General features: G+C 48.1%; 1 protein-coding gene across 1 annotated transcript in view; it reads left to right on the plus strand.

Moving 5' to 3' along the window:
• Window positions 1-301: 301 nt before the first annotated feature.
• Window positions 302-16,249, plus strand: part of GNG12 (G protein subunit gamma 12) — a 143,729-nt gene continuing 127,781 nt past the window's right edge. The window contains exon 1 of the mRNA XM_027874015.1: window positions 302-385. The gene's annotated coding sequence lies outside the window, so the exon portion shown is untranslated. The remainder of the gene's footprint in view (window positions 386-16,249) is intronic.

Below are 16,249 nucleotides of genomic sequence, written 5' to 3' on the forward strand. Positions count from 1 at the left end.
AACCGTGGACAGCCTTCCACAGAGACCAGCAGGGCTCTCCTTCTGCAGGGTGTGCACCCAACTCGACCACTTGTGCCCAACCCAAAGTGCTGCAGACCTCTCTCTGGGCCCAGTTCGGGTGCCAGGGCGCGCACTGGGCACGGGCTCTGCAGCCGAGCGGGGGAGGGAGAGGAGGAGGGAGGGAGAGAGCCTTGGGGGCAAGAGAGCCTGGGCCAAAGCTGCTGCTAAGCCCGGCGCCGCCACCACCGCTCCGCCCGTCTGTCCGTGCGCCCCGCCTCCCCCAGAGCTAGGCGGAGCCGGGGACCGGGAGGAGCAGGAGGAGAGGTCGGAGCAGTCTCTGGTCGCCCAGAGAGACAGAGTCCCTCGGCAGCTGCTGCGGCGAGAGGTGAGCGAGGCCACACTGGGCGGGGGTACGCGGTGGACACCCTCGGGGGCAGCAGAGCGCAGGGTGCGGCACAGGGCAGGGATCTGGGGGGCGGCGGCGCCGCCGAATCCTGGGGCGGAGGAGAGATGGAAGGAGGGAGGGAAAGAAGGAAGGAAGGAAGGCAGGCATGAGTGTCCGGAGGGCGGAGACTGGCTTCGCGCACTAAGCGCCCCAAGACCGGGGCCAGGAGAGGGCGTGCGTGCGCCCTGGGCGCGGGAGCTGAGGAGGGGGCGCTTGGCCCTGGGCTTGAAGCCTAGGAGGGGGTGCCCAGGCCTGGGGGAGCCTTCCGCCCCCAGCTGAGTGTGCCTGGTTTGGGGGATGGGGAGGGGAAGGAGAAACGCTGCCCTACTCCTGCCCGTCTCGTCTGCCCTGGGCGCGTCCTCCACGAGGATGCCCCCTAACCCCAGGCTGGGGCAACGGTCGAGGGATTGGGCGCAGGGAGGGCGCTGCCCTTCCTTTAGGGGTTGGGGGGAGACCACTTTGCGGTAGAGAGATTGGCGTAGAGCGCCTCTGGGGAGTGCCACGCCCCTCTCGCTTTCTCGCCCCCCTTTCCGCAGCCCTCCCCCCCCTCAGCTGGGAAGGCGTGTACCCAGGTATAGCGGGCACCCAGGTTGAGCATCCGGGGACAGAAACGTGGGGAGTCAGAGCTCGGGCTCGCGTGGGAAAAAAGAGGCCTGGGGAAGTGGGGGTGGTGGTAAAGGCCAGCCACGGACACCGGAACCCAAGACTTCCCACGCACCGCGGGTTCAGATCGGAGACGGGCGGGGGCGGGGGCGGGGGCGGGGGTGGGGGTGGGGGGTAGGCCACGAGTGTTCTCTCCGACCATATGGAGGCGGTGGAGTGGAGAAAAGCCATGCTTGACTCCTTTCCTTTTAAATATGAAGTCTGGCCAGAGGTGCTGGGAGGAGTGGGTAGTGGATGGACTACGGAATCTTTCAATTTCAGTGAGGAAAATTTCCCCAAGGTGGCTCTGGCTGCCTTCATTTGCTGCCTGGCCCTCCTGCCTTACGCTGAGCCTGGCAGTGTGTTCTTGCCTGGGAAGCTTTACTCAGATCATTCATAAAATTCTCCCTAGGAGGAAAGGGAAGTGTTGGTTTTAGTTGAGATTTTCCCGAGTGAAACTTTAGACGTTTCCCCAGCTGAGAGGTGGAATTGACAAGGCCTGGCCTGGCCCCGGCCTTTCTCAGAGGGGCTCTTCTGTCTGTGGCTACGCACACAGAGGCTCATTTTCCTAAAGGGGCTGGCTTGATTTCATTCCCGCCCTGGAGGGAAATGAAGAAAAAGCCAGAAAGAAGCCGGCTTTGGGAGGCTGCTTTTTTGTTCTTTTTTTCCTCCCCCTTAAACATTCCCTGTTTTTGTTAAATGGCCGGCCTGGCCGTGGGAAAAAAAACTTGGAATTTGTTAGAGAGTCAAACGTGTGGAGTTGGATAAACTTTTCAGGATCAGCTTCCTTCCCATCATTTACTCCTTTTTCCCCACCTCCTGCCTTTGGGGACAGGGTGTTTACATTTCCTGGCACAGTTATAACCCAGACTGAATATTCTGTCTATAATGAATCTTTTTGGAGGTTGCCAGAAGGCCAGATCTCAAAGGGTGTCTTTGCTCTCCTACCCCTCCACTCCTGAGAGTACTTTCTTGGCCCTGGGTTTAAATGGTGCATCAAGCTCCAACAGCCCCCTCTTCAAAACACCTGCCTGCCTTCAGAGCAAGTGTTAATCATGATCTCAGGGAAGGAGCTCATTCATACAAGCTGGGTAGGAAAGCCCTGTGTGTGTGGTGTGTGATGGGTATGTGTGTGTGTGTGCTCGCGTGTGCGCGCGTGCGCCCACACACAGGTTGGAGGATTCAGCTGCTACCTGGAAACACAGTCAGTCATTAAAACCAGGCAAAAAAAACTCTGAGACAGGTCAATCAAAACAGTAGAATTGACCCCCCCCCCCCAGGAGTAGAGAAAAAAAGGGAAGAAAATGGGAGTCACAGGCTGGTGGGTGTCACTTGCCCAATCATGTTTTTTCAGACCAATAAAGGAAATCTGCAACATTGGGATGAGCGCAGCATTTACTGTCTGAGGACTTGGCTTCAGAGCCAGCTACTGCTACTCATATCGTGTGACCTTGGGCTAGTCACATCAGTCAGGAAGCATTAATTAAGCACCTACTGTGTGCTAAGGGCTGGGGATACAGAGAAGGCAAAAACAATCCAGTCTGGTGGGGAGGCAGCCTGTCAACAGCTATGTGCAAATAAGCTGTGTCCAGGATAAGTTGGAGCTAATCAACAAAGGCATTAGGATTAAAGGGGATTGGGAAGGGATTTTTGCAGAAGGGGAGATTTTAGCCGGGGCTTATTCCCTCCTCCTGCCATATCCAATCTGTTGCCAAGGCCTGTTGATTTCACCTTTGCACCGTTTCTCCATTGTGCTCCTTTCTCTCTTCTGATGCTGCCACCACTCTGATGCAGGCCCTCATTACATCATGCCTAGGCTATTGTCATGGCTGCCTGGTGGGTCTGCCTGCCTCACGTCCCTCCCCACTCCAAAACATACGCCATCAGCCACCAAGTGATTTCCCACAGCAGAGGTCCGATCAGGTCACCCCCACCCTCAGTTAACTCTGCCTGCTCTTACTCATCTCCCCATCCCCAATCCTCTGGCGGTCACAGCCTTCCTGACCTGCCCCCTCCTCCCTTTCTAGTCCTTACGCACCTTTCTCCCCGACACATACTCGATCAGAACCACTGGCCCCACTGGTCTGCCATGAGCAGACGTCCGTCTCTCAGACCTCTGTTTTCTCTGGCCGCCTCTTCTGCCTAAAAGGTTCTCCTGCCTCAGTGCCCCCTGGCCATTTCCCTGGCTTCCTTTAAATCTTAACTGGAACCCACCTGTGTCTACAGGAACCTTCCCCACAGCCTCTCAATGCCAGTGCTTTTCCTCTGTTAACTGTCTCCTTTTTTCCCCTGTCTCTGTAGCTTGTTTGCACACATTGGGTTGTTTATTGTCCCCTCATCATATTGAGGGCAGGGACTATCTTTTGCCTCTTTTCACGTCCCCAGTGCTTAGCGTAGTGACTGGCGCTTAATAAATGTCTGTTGACTGGTGACTTGAAAGAGACCAGGGAAGCCAGAAGGCAGAGATGAGGAGGCTGAGAATTCTACACATGGGGAGGGATGGCCAGAGAAAAGGAGGCTGGGAGCTGAGAGATGGAGTTTCCTGACCTATGAAAGGAAGGTGTACTAGAATCTATCCAGTGATCAGGATCCGGCATTCAGGACTGGAAGAGACCATCCGGTCAAACTCCCTCGTTTTACAGAGGAAGCAGCCGAGACCCACAGAGATGAAGTGATCCACACCATTCGTGTCTGGGGCTAGATTTGAACCCAGGCCTTCCCAACCCCCAACTTCGTGTCTCCCAGTCCTGTGTCCATGATAGTGAGGTTCCTTGCAGCTCTAAATCTGTGCTTCTAGAGGCTATGGTAACACCTGTGCTTGTGTTCATATAAATCCAGTGACTTTGGATGAGTTATTCTTGGCCTCAGTTTCCTCATCTGTAAAATGGAGATCATACTGAGACTCCAGTGAGGCTCAAAGAGCGTCAAGCCCTTTGCAATCTTTAGGGTGCTACATCAGTGTCTAGTAGTTATTATTATTATTATCGTTGTTATTATTAACCCATTGTGACTGAATTTAAGACTTCTGCTTTGTGTGTGATGGCATTTTTATTCTATCTAATTTATATCTGAATGAATGAAGGAAATTGTTTTTATTGAGTGCTGACTGTGGACCAGCTACTGTGCTAAGGGCTGAGGATAAACAGATTGAAAAAGAGGCATTCCCTGCCTCAAGGAGCTTATATTCTAACCGGGGAAAAGAACACATCAAGGAGGGAGGTGAAGGGGAGGGAAGTTTGCTCTGGGGAGGCTGAAAGTTGAGGGGTATGCCAGTGGGGACAGGTGGCAGGTGAGGCAGTTTGTGTGGGCGGCTGGATAGGATAGGAAGGATGGTGGCCCATTGCTTTTCTGGGCATCATTGCCACGGCCCCAATGCCATTCTGGCTCCCTCCTGTTACTACTGAGTGTTGGGAGATGACAAAAAGTCACTTATTAAGCTCTGACTGTGTGCCAGGCGCTGTGCTGAGCCCTGAAAATACAAAGGAAGGTCAGAACTCTGTCCCTGTCCCAAGGAGCTCCCATCCAAATAACTACAGAGTAAATAGAAGATCAGCTCAGAGAGAAAGGGTAGGAAGGGGAAGGAAAGATGTATTTATAAGGGAGAGAAGGAGAGATCTCCTGAAGAAGGTGGAATGGCGGCTGAGTCGTGCGGGCAACCAGGATGGACCATTCTAGGCATGGGGGCTGGGGTGGGAAGAGCATTCCAGACAGAGGGAACATGGAAGGCAAAGCCACGGAAATGGGAGATAGAGTGGCCTATGGGAAGACCAGCAAATGGGCCAGTGTTAGCAGCAGGGGGCTGGAAAGTGAAGGGCTTTAAATGGTAACCTGAAGATTGCATAGCTGATCCTTCTCTTGGCACTATATTAGGCTTCCGATTGTGTCCCCAGGGCCCAGCAACCACGGTTCTGGCTATGTAGTGGGTGCTTAATAAATGCTTGTTCATTCAAGTTATTCAGTAGGTAGAAATTCAGTGAGGTCTTAGACTCAACCCAGGAAAAGGCTCAGGGCCATAATTAGGAATGTTAGGGGCTTTTTTTCTTTCCCTGTTTAAAAATAAAACTTCAATCTTCACATTCAGAATGAGATTATTTGCAGCCTGGGGTTTATAGTTCTCTTTGAAAGGTCCCTGGTTTGTCCAGTTTTCTTATGTTTGTTTAATCCGATCTCATGAAGCTCTGATGGAATAAATAGATTAGGGAAAGCAGTACTCTTGGGGCGGGACATGATCCCTGGTGGCGAGCCTGGTGGGAAGTGAGAGTTTGGCTAAATCGCGCCCCCAAGGGCTCAGACCTTCGATCACCCTAGTAGCAGGCGCCAGATTGGGGAGCATGGCTCCCATCTGAACCTAATCTGGATTGCCTGAGACAAGAGTTTTCGGTTTCTGGAGCTGGTGCCCAATGCCCGATACATTTGCATGATGGCCTGTTGGCATCCCCGTGGCATTGCAGTACCACGTAATGAATAGAGTTCTGCCTCGTTGTTCGTTGAGTCTGGAGATGGCTTTTCAGCCAAGAGAATAGAGGACCATTTCATAAAGTGTTATCTTTCCAATTTAAAAGGTAATTCCCAAATGAGAGTATCTCTTGAAACAGTCGTGTTCATTAGCACAGACCTTGGGGAGGTAGGAAAGGAAGTAGGTCAGGTCCCAAAGAATGAAGTTTTGACTAGGTAAAAGTGTGACCAGTACCACCCTTGTGGCTACCACTGCCATCATGGGTATATTTAATCATGGCGGCACTTGGAAAAAGGGTGGGGAGGGAAGGGCTGGGTGGCCTCAGGATAGAATGCCGGCCTTGGAGTCAGGAGAAACAGGGCTCCAGTTCTGCCTCTGGTGTTTACTAGTTATCTGACAATGGGCACGTCTCAGTTGGGCTGTTTTGTTTCTGGTTTAACTGTTTGGCACTGGACTTGGAGTAGGAAAGACCTGGGTTCAGAGCCTGCTTCACACACTCGTGACCCCGTGCCTCAGTTTCCTTATCTATCAAAATGAAGAGTTTAGATTTGATGGTGTCTAAGATTCCTTCTGGCTCTATCTAAATCCATGGTCCTTTGGCCTCCCTGAGCCTCAGTTTCCTTATCTTTCAAAATGAGGGGATGATACCTGATAGCCTCTAAGACCCCTTCCAACCCTAAATCTATGATCCTATGATCTTATGACCTCTGTGAGCCTCAGTTTCTTCATCTGTGAAATGAGAGATTTGGCTCAGGTGACCTCTGAGGTCCCTTCTAGCCGTAAATATACGATCCTAACCTCAGTCTTCAGTTACCTGACATAGTTAATGAAGTCAATGCAGTGTGGAAAGGGATCCTAAAAAAATATTTGCAGATGAGGAAACTGAGGCCCACAGCGCTCTAGTGATTTGTCCAAAATGCGTCGGCCTTTGTGGCCGCTGACCTTTCATGTGCCTTACTTCCAGAAACATGGAGACAGTTGTTTAAAAAGAGCCATTTGGAAACTGCTGGGGGACTTCTCTGTCATCCTAATTAATTCTAGTCTGAGAAAGGATGTCGTGGCTTTGGGTACTTTATGAATGATTCCTAAGTGTCCAAGACTATTCAGAGGGACTCCCTGGGGATGAAAACAGGAATTTAATTAGCTGTAGACTCCTAGAATCTTAGCAGTGGCCCAGACCTTAGAGGCAGGCCAGCCTCTCATTCTTCAGAGGAGCAAAGTGGGTCCCAGTGAGTTAGAGGCAGAATTTGAACCCGTTACTTCTGCCTGCCGTTGCACCCAAGATCCCTCCACTGAGTCATAATGAGAGTAGCTATTTGTTGTCACTGCTTCTGGGTTTCCCAGGATGTATGTGATGCCTGAACGGCCTCCCAGGAACGGGATTTTTAAAGGCAAGAGGGTGAGCATACTTGTGAGTATGGTGTGTCTGAGGCCTGATTTGAACTGGGGTCCTCCTGACTCCAGGGCCGGTGCTTTACCCACTGCACCACCTAGCTGCCCTTTTTTTAATCCCATTTTTATTGATGAGGTTTGGCAATATCTTTTGTTTTTTATATCACCTTAATTTCCACATATGCCCCACCCCTCCCTATCTGCAAACCGACCGTTTGTAACAAAGATTTTAAAAAGAAAGAGAAGACACAACACCCCAGTCACGTCAGACAGTGGATGCAGTATTCCACATCCGTGGTCCTTCGCCTATCCAGTGATGGCAAGGAGCTCCGTTTTCTCACCTTTTCTCTAAGGCCCATAATTCCACAACGTCTCCCATCCCCCTGCCCCTCTCGATGTGATTGTTCTAGCCACCGTCTCTGTTGTTTTCCTGCTTTTACTTCCCTTTGTATCTGTTCATATAAATTTTCTCAGGCTTCCCTGTATTTATTATATCTTATGTCATATTAATATTCTCTTATTATGTTTGTGTTGAGATGTCCCTTGGTCGACGGACATCTTCTTTTCCTCCGATTCTTTGCTACCACTGAAGAATCCTACTATGAATATATCTGTGACTATGGATTCTTTCTTTCTGTCTCTGGCTTCTTTTGGGCTGTTTTATGCATAACAATGGGCTCTCCGGGTCATAAGGTATGGACGTTTATGTCTCATTTTTAGCAAAATTCCAGAATTGATTTCCAGAATGATTAGGCCAATACATAGTTCCACCAACAGTGTATAGGTGTGTGGGAGAGGATTGTTAAACACTGAAATAGAATGCAAGGTCCTGGTGATTGTGTGTGTGTGTGTGTGTGTGTGTGTGTGTGTGTGTTGTGTGTGTACGCACCCGAACACGCTCTCGAGAACACACACACTTAATGCACATGTGTATGTCTGTAATGAACTGCAAGCTCCTTAAATCCCTTACTTTCCCTCACCTGGGGATTTTTCAAAGCTCCTTCAGCCCTCACATCCCTACTTACTCAGGGTTTTGACAAAGGGTTTACCTGCCCTCTTGACACTATTTCTGGAACTTGGAAACAAGCCCTTAAAATTCTCAGCTGAGCTACGGATTCTCACACCAAACATCAAGAATGAGAAGTGTCTTCCCCTCTCATTCCTTGGAAAAAAGGGAGCACGATGGGCAGGTGAGGTCGAGAAAGGCTTGGACATATGGTAAAGGATGAAAAAGTCCAGAGATGCTGCGTCCAGCTGTGTTCTCCTCTGCCATTTGCTTCCCCATCTCTTCAGAGACACCTCCGACGTCCCCGAGATGCTTCATTTCTCACGTCAAGCTTTATGGGATAACTTGAAAGCTCTTAAACTGCCGGGGCCTGGTTGCCCACCATTCACAAGCAGGGTGTTTGTCCTCTGCCTCATGGGTAGGCTGTTGCTGAGTGTTCCTGGCCAAATTAATTTGAAAGAACCTTGGTGGGGGGGGGGGGGGGGGGGGCGGGGCTCAGGGACTAAGGCTGCCAGCTCATTAAAAAGCTTTCCTAAGACTGTTAAAGAAAGGTACCTTTGAGATTTTTAGCAAGTAGAGCAAGTGAACTTCGGGTTTCCATTTCACGAAAAGCCAAGAATCGCTTGTAATTAGCATATTTGCTGATTTAGAGGTAGTGTACCACAGTAGACAGCCACTAGGGTCTGTTTCCTGTCTCAGACATATAGCAGCAGGGTGACCCTGGGCAAGTCCCCTGAGAATAGAAACTCTTCTCACTCCTGGCCTAGTACTCTGTCCCACTATACCAGGGGTTCTTAATCTGGGGTCCTGGGGGTCCATGAACTTGGATAGGGGTGGGGCTGGAAATTACATCTTTATTTTCATCCACCTCTAACTTAAACTGAGCATTTCTTCAAATACTTAGAAGCATTTTTCTAAGGAGGGTTCTATGGGCTCACCCAGGCGGCTAAAGGGGTCCCTGATCCCCAAAAGGTGAAGAATCCCAAACTATGCCCTGCTGCCTCTTGACAGCTCGAGTCCTCTCCCTTTAAGGTGGACACGCACACCTGCCTTCTGCATGAAGACTTTCCTGATCCCCCCCAACTCTCAATGTCCTCCCTCCCAAACTACTTGTATTTAACGTCTTTGTATTTATTCACTTTATACTTACACCGTATGTGGTCTGTATGTACTTGTCTTGTGGGTTCATTGTGAATAGGATCCATTTCATTCTTTGTCCTTTTATCCCCTGGCACATTCACTGTGGGCACTTAATAAATATCTGTTGCTTGACGAATTGTTGATTGATTAAAGACCATCTCTACAATATAATCTGACAGGCATCTCTCTGGAATAGGCCAGATACTATCCTGCCTTTAGGAAGGGGTTCAAATCCTGCCTTGCTCTGCCTCAGTTTCCTCCTCTGTACTAACGGGTCGGATTCAGTGGTCTCTAAGACCCCTTCTAGCTCTCTGTCTTTGGACCTATGATCTCTCTCTGGCCTAAAAGTCTCTTTTGGTCTTCTTGTCCCTGCAAATGGAAGCTCGCCTGCTGCCAGTCAATGTCTTGCGGGTGGGTTGTGGGAAATTGTGTGGTGTTTAAATAATGTCTGGGGTTTAGACAAACTAGTATCTGTTCTTAACCACCATTCCTCCCTTCCTCCTCTCGGCCAAAAAGAGAAGAAGCAAATTGGAGTCCATGAGCATGAGAATCACTTCTCTCTTATGAATGGATGGACGTTGCCCTTGGCAGAGTTCCAGCATGGCGCAGGCTTTGTTTGGTTAGCGGGAGGTCTTAGGTTTGAATCCTGACAATCCTATTTGATCCCCAGGTGCGACTAGGACAGATCACTTCCTCTCCTCTGTCAAGGGAGGAGGCTGGAGCTGAGGATCTGCAAGGGTCCTTCCAGCTCTAAATCCACGATCTTCCCCTTTTCGTCATTTCCTTAGAGGCAGGAGGGATAGAGGCTGCTTAGGAAGAAAGAGGTCTTGTGGCTGGAGGCATTGTAGGTGGTGTTCACTTACAGTCAAGCACCGATCTTGGATTTATGATCGTGCAGCATGTACAATCCTGATGTCTGAGGTTCACTGTAAGAGTAACACAGGCTTGGGCACCCCCTTCCCCACGAAGAAGGTAAGCGCTTGATGGGAGAAGGGTCAGGAATTAGCATACCTTTGCCACTTCTGAATTCACACAGGAATAACGCCAGTCGATGGGAAAGGATTTCTTAGTTGAGGAAGCTGATAAAAGCGAAGTAAGGAAAGGGTTAGGGAGCCTTGGACAGACCATAGGTCAGTGTACAAGGTGCTTCATAAATGCTTTTTGATTGATTGAATGGAGACCACCTCATACAGTCTCTGGCAAATCTAGTATGTCAGTCAATCAACGGTAACTTAGAGTATGAGCTCATTGAAGGCAGGGGTCCTGTTTTTGCCTTTTATCCCCAGTGCTTAGCACAGTGCCCAACATGTAGTAAATGCTTAATAAATGCTTGTTGACTGACTAATTTGTTAATGATGGTGATAGTGATAGCTAACATTTTTATAATATTTTAAGGGTTGCAAGTGCTTTACAGATATTGGCCCGTTTGACCCTCACAACATAAACAAGACACTCCCTGTCCTAACTCTGGGCATGCTCTCTGCCTGTCCTCAGGGCCTGTAATCACTCTCTTTCTTCACCTCTGCTTCCTGCTGTCCTTCAAGCCCCAACTGACATACTACCTTCTCCCTGAAGCCTTTCCCAACTCCTCTTAGTTCTAGTGCCTTTCCTCTTAAAGTTCATCCACTTTTCTGTGCTTTTTGAGTAGCTCAGAGGAAAATAATTAATAATAATAATAAATAGCTTACATTTGTAAGACAACCTTCTCTTAATTATTTTCTTAGATAGCTTGTTTGTATTTATTTGTTTCCTCACTGCCTCCTCCATTAGATTGTGAGTTCCTTTAGGGCAGTGACTGCCCTTTGCCTTTCTTTGTATCCGTAGCACTTAGCACAGTGCCTGGCTCATAGTAGGTGCTTTAATAAATACTTACTGATTTGAGGTAGGCACTGAGCACTTAATGTTTGACAGACACTATCCCAGCTCTGGGGATACAAAGAAAGGCAAATATAGAAGTAGATAAACTTTACGGACATACAGATATGTTTGCTTAAGGATTAACCATAGAATTCCTTTTAAATAACAAGCTTCACTATAGCATTTAAAATGAAATTTCTATTCAGTTCAACAATGTGTCAGAATCACTAAGGAGAAGGATGGAGGCTGGATCTGTGATTAGATTGGCATAGGAAACTTCCTCTCTGGTGAGAAACCAGATCTACCAAAGGATCTTCTTTGCATCTCACAGGCTTCGAGAGTTGCATAGATGCACACGCATACAGGTCATACAGCTAGTAAGTAATAGCCAAATGGGTGGTGCAGTGAATAGTCCTGCGACCAAACTCAGGAAGACTTGAATTCAAAACTAGCTTCAGACACTTACTGAGTATCCCCAAGCAGGTCGCTTTACCTCTATTTGTCTTGGTTTCCTCAACTGTAAATTAAGCATAATAATAGCACCTACCTCCCAGGGTTGTTGTGAGGATCAAATGAGATCATATTTATAAAGTGCTTAGTAGCACATAGTAGGTGCTTTATAAATGCTTATTCCCTTCCCCTCCTAAGTGTCTGAGGCCAGGTTGGAACTCGGGTCTCCCTGACTCCAGGGCCAGCACTCTAGCCCATGTACTACCTAGTTTTTTTTCCCCTTGAAAAGGAAAACACATCTCCCTGCTCCCAAAGAGTGCACATGTCTAATGTAGGAGACAACATGCAAACTACTACATATTATAAGGTTTAGACAGTTTAAATGGGAGGTAATCTTAGAAGGAAGGACTTGGAAAGGTCTCTTGTAGAAGAGGAGATTTGAGCTGAGTCATGAAGGAAGCCAGGGAAGGCCAAAGATGGAGGTAAGGGAAGAAAGCATTCCAGGCATAGGGAACAGCTAGTCAAAATGCATAGAGGCCATTTAGTGTTTGAGGAACAGGCAGGAGGTCGGGGTCACTGGATTGAAGAGTACATGTGAGGAAGTAAGGTTTAAGAAGACTGGAAATGTAGGAGGGGGCCAGGTCACAAAGGACTTGAAATGCCAGAGTATTTTGTCTTTGATCCTGGAGGAGATAGGAAGCCACTGGATTTTATTGAGTAGGGAGGTGACATGATCAGAACTATGTTTTAGGAAGATCACTTTGGTGCCAAAATAGGGAGAGACTAAAGCAGGAAGACAGATCCCCAGTGGCTATTGCAATAATCCAGGCATGAGGTGATGAAGGCCTGCACCATGGTAGGGGCAGTCAGGGAAGAGAAGGGGGTATTGGAGAGATGTTAGAGAGGTGAAATTGATGAGAGGTGGTGCATTGGTGAAATCCATGAGAGATATTGCAGAGGTGAAATTGATGAGAGGTGGTGCAGGGGTGAAATCCTCTAGAGATGTTGCAGAGGTGAAATCCACAAGAGATGGTGGCAGAGGTGAAATCCACAACAGATGTTGCATTGGTGAAATCCACAAGAGATGGTGCAGAAGTGAGATTGATGAGAGTTGGTACAAAGGTGAAATCTACAACTGAGAGTTGGTACAGAGGTGAAATCTACAACAGATGTTGTAGAGGTGAAATCCACAAGAGATATTGCAGAGGTGAAATCCACAAGAGATATTGCAGAGGTGAAATCTACAAGATGCAAAGGTGAAATCCTGCTGAGGTGAAATTGATGGGCCTGTCAACAGCTTGGATATGGGGAGGGGGGAGGGGGAAATATATCCAGGATAACTCCCTAGGTTGTGAGCCTGAGAAATTGGAAAGGTGGTGATGCCCTCTATAGGTATAGGGAAGATGGGAAGAGACAAAGGCAATTAACTGTGTGATCTTGGGCAAGTAATCTCCTCAGGCCTCAGTTTCTTTGTCTCTAAAATGAGACAATAACAATAGCACTGCCCACTTCATATGGTTGTTCTAAGGAAAGTGGTGTGTAAATTTTGAGGCACTATATAAATATGAGTAGTTGTTCTGTTAACATTATTATATGAGGCAGCTGGCATTTGCTATCCTTGCATCTGTGTGGCCCAGCTTCAATGCAAACATAGTGAATTTCATTGGACTTTTCTTTTGGATTGAGTCATTTTTGAACACAGCTCCTCAAGAATGTTCTAATGCAAACTCAGATGAGAATGTAATCAATATTCTAAGATGAAACTGAAAAAAAAAATAGCGGGACTGCCAAAAGATGTGTCACTGCTGAATCCAGAGGAGGAGAAAGTTGGGGTCTGATGCCAGCTGTTAATGTATGATTTATAAATAGGTTTCATACAATAGTATTAAACTGGCCATTTTCCAAAGCCATTACCATGATCACCTTCAACACCAGAATTTTTTTCTCAAAAAGAGAATGGGAAAATATCTTATAAATAAACTCTGATGAATTTTGCAGTAAAACGTCTTTGAAGAAATCGACAGACACATTTCTTCCATCTAGCTTCTTCCAATGCACGTCTTCTCTGTAGATAGTGCACATAAGATGCTAAATAATTCAGTTAATCATATGTTTATTAAGTGCCTACTGTGTGTCAGGCATCGTTAGTTTCTAGAGATACAAGGACAAAAAATAAACAGTCCTTGCCCTCAAGAAGCTTGCATACTCCTAGGGGAAGGTTGTGGACAGGAGGGGAGCCAATAGTACAACGTGGATGCAGATATGTAGATGTATACAAAGTATGTGTACAAAATAGATGTATGCAAAGTAATTTCAGGTGGCATCTGGCTTGTGCTTTGGAGGAAGCTAGAGATGTTAAGAGACAGAAGAGGAGTGAGTGCATTCCAGGTCTGGGAGCCTGCAAGTACAAAGACAGAAAGGCAGGAGATGAAATGTTGCATCTAGGGAAGAACCAGCAGACCATTTGCACTGAACCAGAAAGTATATGAAGGGGACTAAAATGAAATAAAAATGGAAAAGTTGGTGGGAGCCCCCATGTGGGGGACTCATTCACATTCCAGCCTGAAGACTTTTTCCCCTATATTCTAGAGGCAGTAGGGAGCTACTGTAAATTTTCAAGTCGGGGAGTGACATAGTCAGATCTGTATATTGGTGACTGTGTAGAGCATGGACTGGAGGCAAGAAGAGAGTGGAGGTCAGATGAGGTGATGAGTACCTCAATGAGGGGGTTTGCTATGAGAGGAGAGAAGAGGACACGTGTGAGAGATGCTGTTGGAATGAAAACCAACAAGATTTGGCAACTGATTGGTTAAGAGAGGTTGAGGGAGAGAGGAGAGTTAAGGCTAACATCTCTTCTGTCCTTTCTCCCACTAAATTTGATTTCAAGAAAACACTGCTTTCTGGATTTTTAAAAATGTAAATGACCTGCTTCATTTCTAACCTGGGCCAGGTCTCCACTCTTTAGGCAGCCTGGTAGCCACCTGCTCCCCAGGGGTTCATCGTACTGGTACTGAACCCAGTGTGGACTTTGTTGTTCAGGCGATTCTTACTGTTCATGACCCCGTTTGGGGGTTTTCTCAGCATAAAAAGTGGAGTGGTTTGCCGTTTTTCCCCCCAGCTCAATTTACAGATGAAAAAACTGAGCCAAACAAGGTTAAGTGACTTGCCCAGTGTTACACAGCTAGTAAGTGTTCGAGGGCATATTTGAACTTGGGTCTTCCTGACTCCAGGCATGGCACTCTGTGCACTATGGCACCACCTAGCTGCCCCTACTGCAGCTCTGAATTCCTGAGCTCGAAATCCACCAACCAGTGCCTCCCCAGCATCAGGGATTTCGGGCCTGGCTTCTCACCAGATTGCTGCCAAGGTCAGAGTGATGGTGAAAAGGAAAATACCGTTTAAAGTTAGTCTTCCGAGCACAGAGTTGCCGCTCAGGGACTTTGGCTGACTTTGCTGAAATGAGTTGTCTGTCTTCTTGTACCATGCCTTTCCCTTCTGCTCCTGGGGGGTTGTTTTAATGTTAAGTCACCTTTTTTTAAGTGAGCTCCTTCAAAGGAAGAACGAGTGGTGGCCGGGCAGGTGGACGCATTAAGGCAGCCTCGTGAGACTTTTTCAGAGATTTCACTTAGTGAATTATCTCAATGACAAAAACTGAGCACAGACCAGCGGTGCAGTGGAGGACTCAGTGATGTGTCTGTGCGGTTGCGTGCTATCCTGTTCTTCAAGGCCGTGACAGATCTGTCGTTCCGTCTGGGTAGGCGTTCCTACGCCAAACCTGACCTTCATGAACAGTTGCGGTGAAACCATTTCATCGTCCTCTGGAAACCCATTTGGAGCCAGGGGGTCCTCAGACGGTGCATCTGGGCTTCCTGCTGGGCCATGCCCAACGCTCTTTGAGAGCCCAGTAGGACCTGCAGTCAGCCGTTAGAGCCGTCAGGCATTCGGGGCTGGTCTGATGATCGTCACCAAGCTAGACTCTGGAGAAAAGATGAGAAAATATGCCTCCTTCCTTTTGTTGAAGAGATAAGGGACAATGGGTGTAAAATAATCATGGTAGCTAGCATTTCTGAGTGCTTTAAGGCTGGCAAAGCACTCTCCATATGTCATCTCAATTGATAATTACAGGAACCCTGGGAGGTAGGTGTTCTTATTATCCCTGTCTTACAGATGAAGAAACTGAGGCAGACAGTGGGTAAGTGATTTTCCTAGGGTCACACAGCTAGTAGGTATCTGGGGGCAGGATTTGAACTTGGGTCTTCCTGATGTATGCTATCAGACACAGCTGATGTGTTAGTGAGCTCTCTTTTTTTTTTTTTTTTAAATCTTTTTTACAAGGGATGGCTGCCTGGATAGAGAAGAGGGAAAGGAAGGTACTCAGAAATGAAAGCAAAAGTCATCAGAACTAAAAATTGATCTCGGGGTCAAGCCTGCTTGCCACCATGAGATAGCTGACTAGTGGTGTTAGCGGTCATTCACTTGAGAAAGCCAAGGATGAGAAAGAAGCAATTTGGAGGTACCAAGGTCACAGCAGGCTTGGCCCAGGGCCAGAACGGGCCCGGGGTGGGGGGGCGGTGCTCTGGTTCAGCCCCTTCACCTTTAAACAAGCCCTTTTCAGTTGATTGGCGTCATGCTTTGAGCTTTCTCTCCTGCCTCTCCACCTGGCACTGAGGAACACTTAGCATCCTCCTTGCTGCTGCCTCCGCTGCCCGCCCCCTCCCCACTTCCCAGTGCCTGCCAGTCTGGCTGCTGCCCCTGCCCTTTGACCAAGGCTGCTGCCTCTTGGGGGTTACTAGGCACCTCTTCTCTCTGCTAAATGCACCGGCCTTTTGTCTGCCCTCCTTCTCTCCTAGCTGCGGCTTTT

Source organism: Vombatus ursinus, unplaced genomic scaffold (assembly GCF_900497805.2).
Source record: "Vombatus ursinus unplaced genomic scaffold, bare-nosed wombat genome assembly UNPS02014804.1, whole genome shotgun sequence".
In the NCBI taxonomy this organism is placed as follows: domain Eukaryota; kingdom Metazoa; phylum Chordata; class Mammalia; order Diprotodontia; family Vombatidae; genus Vombatus; species Vombatus ursinus.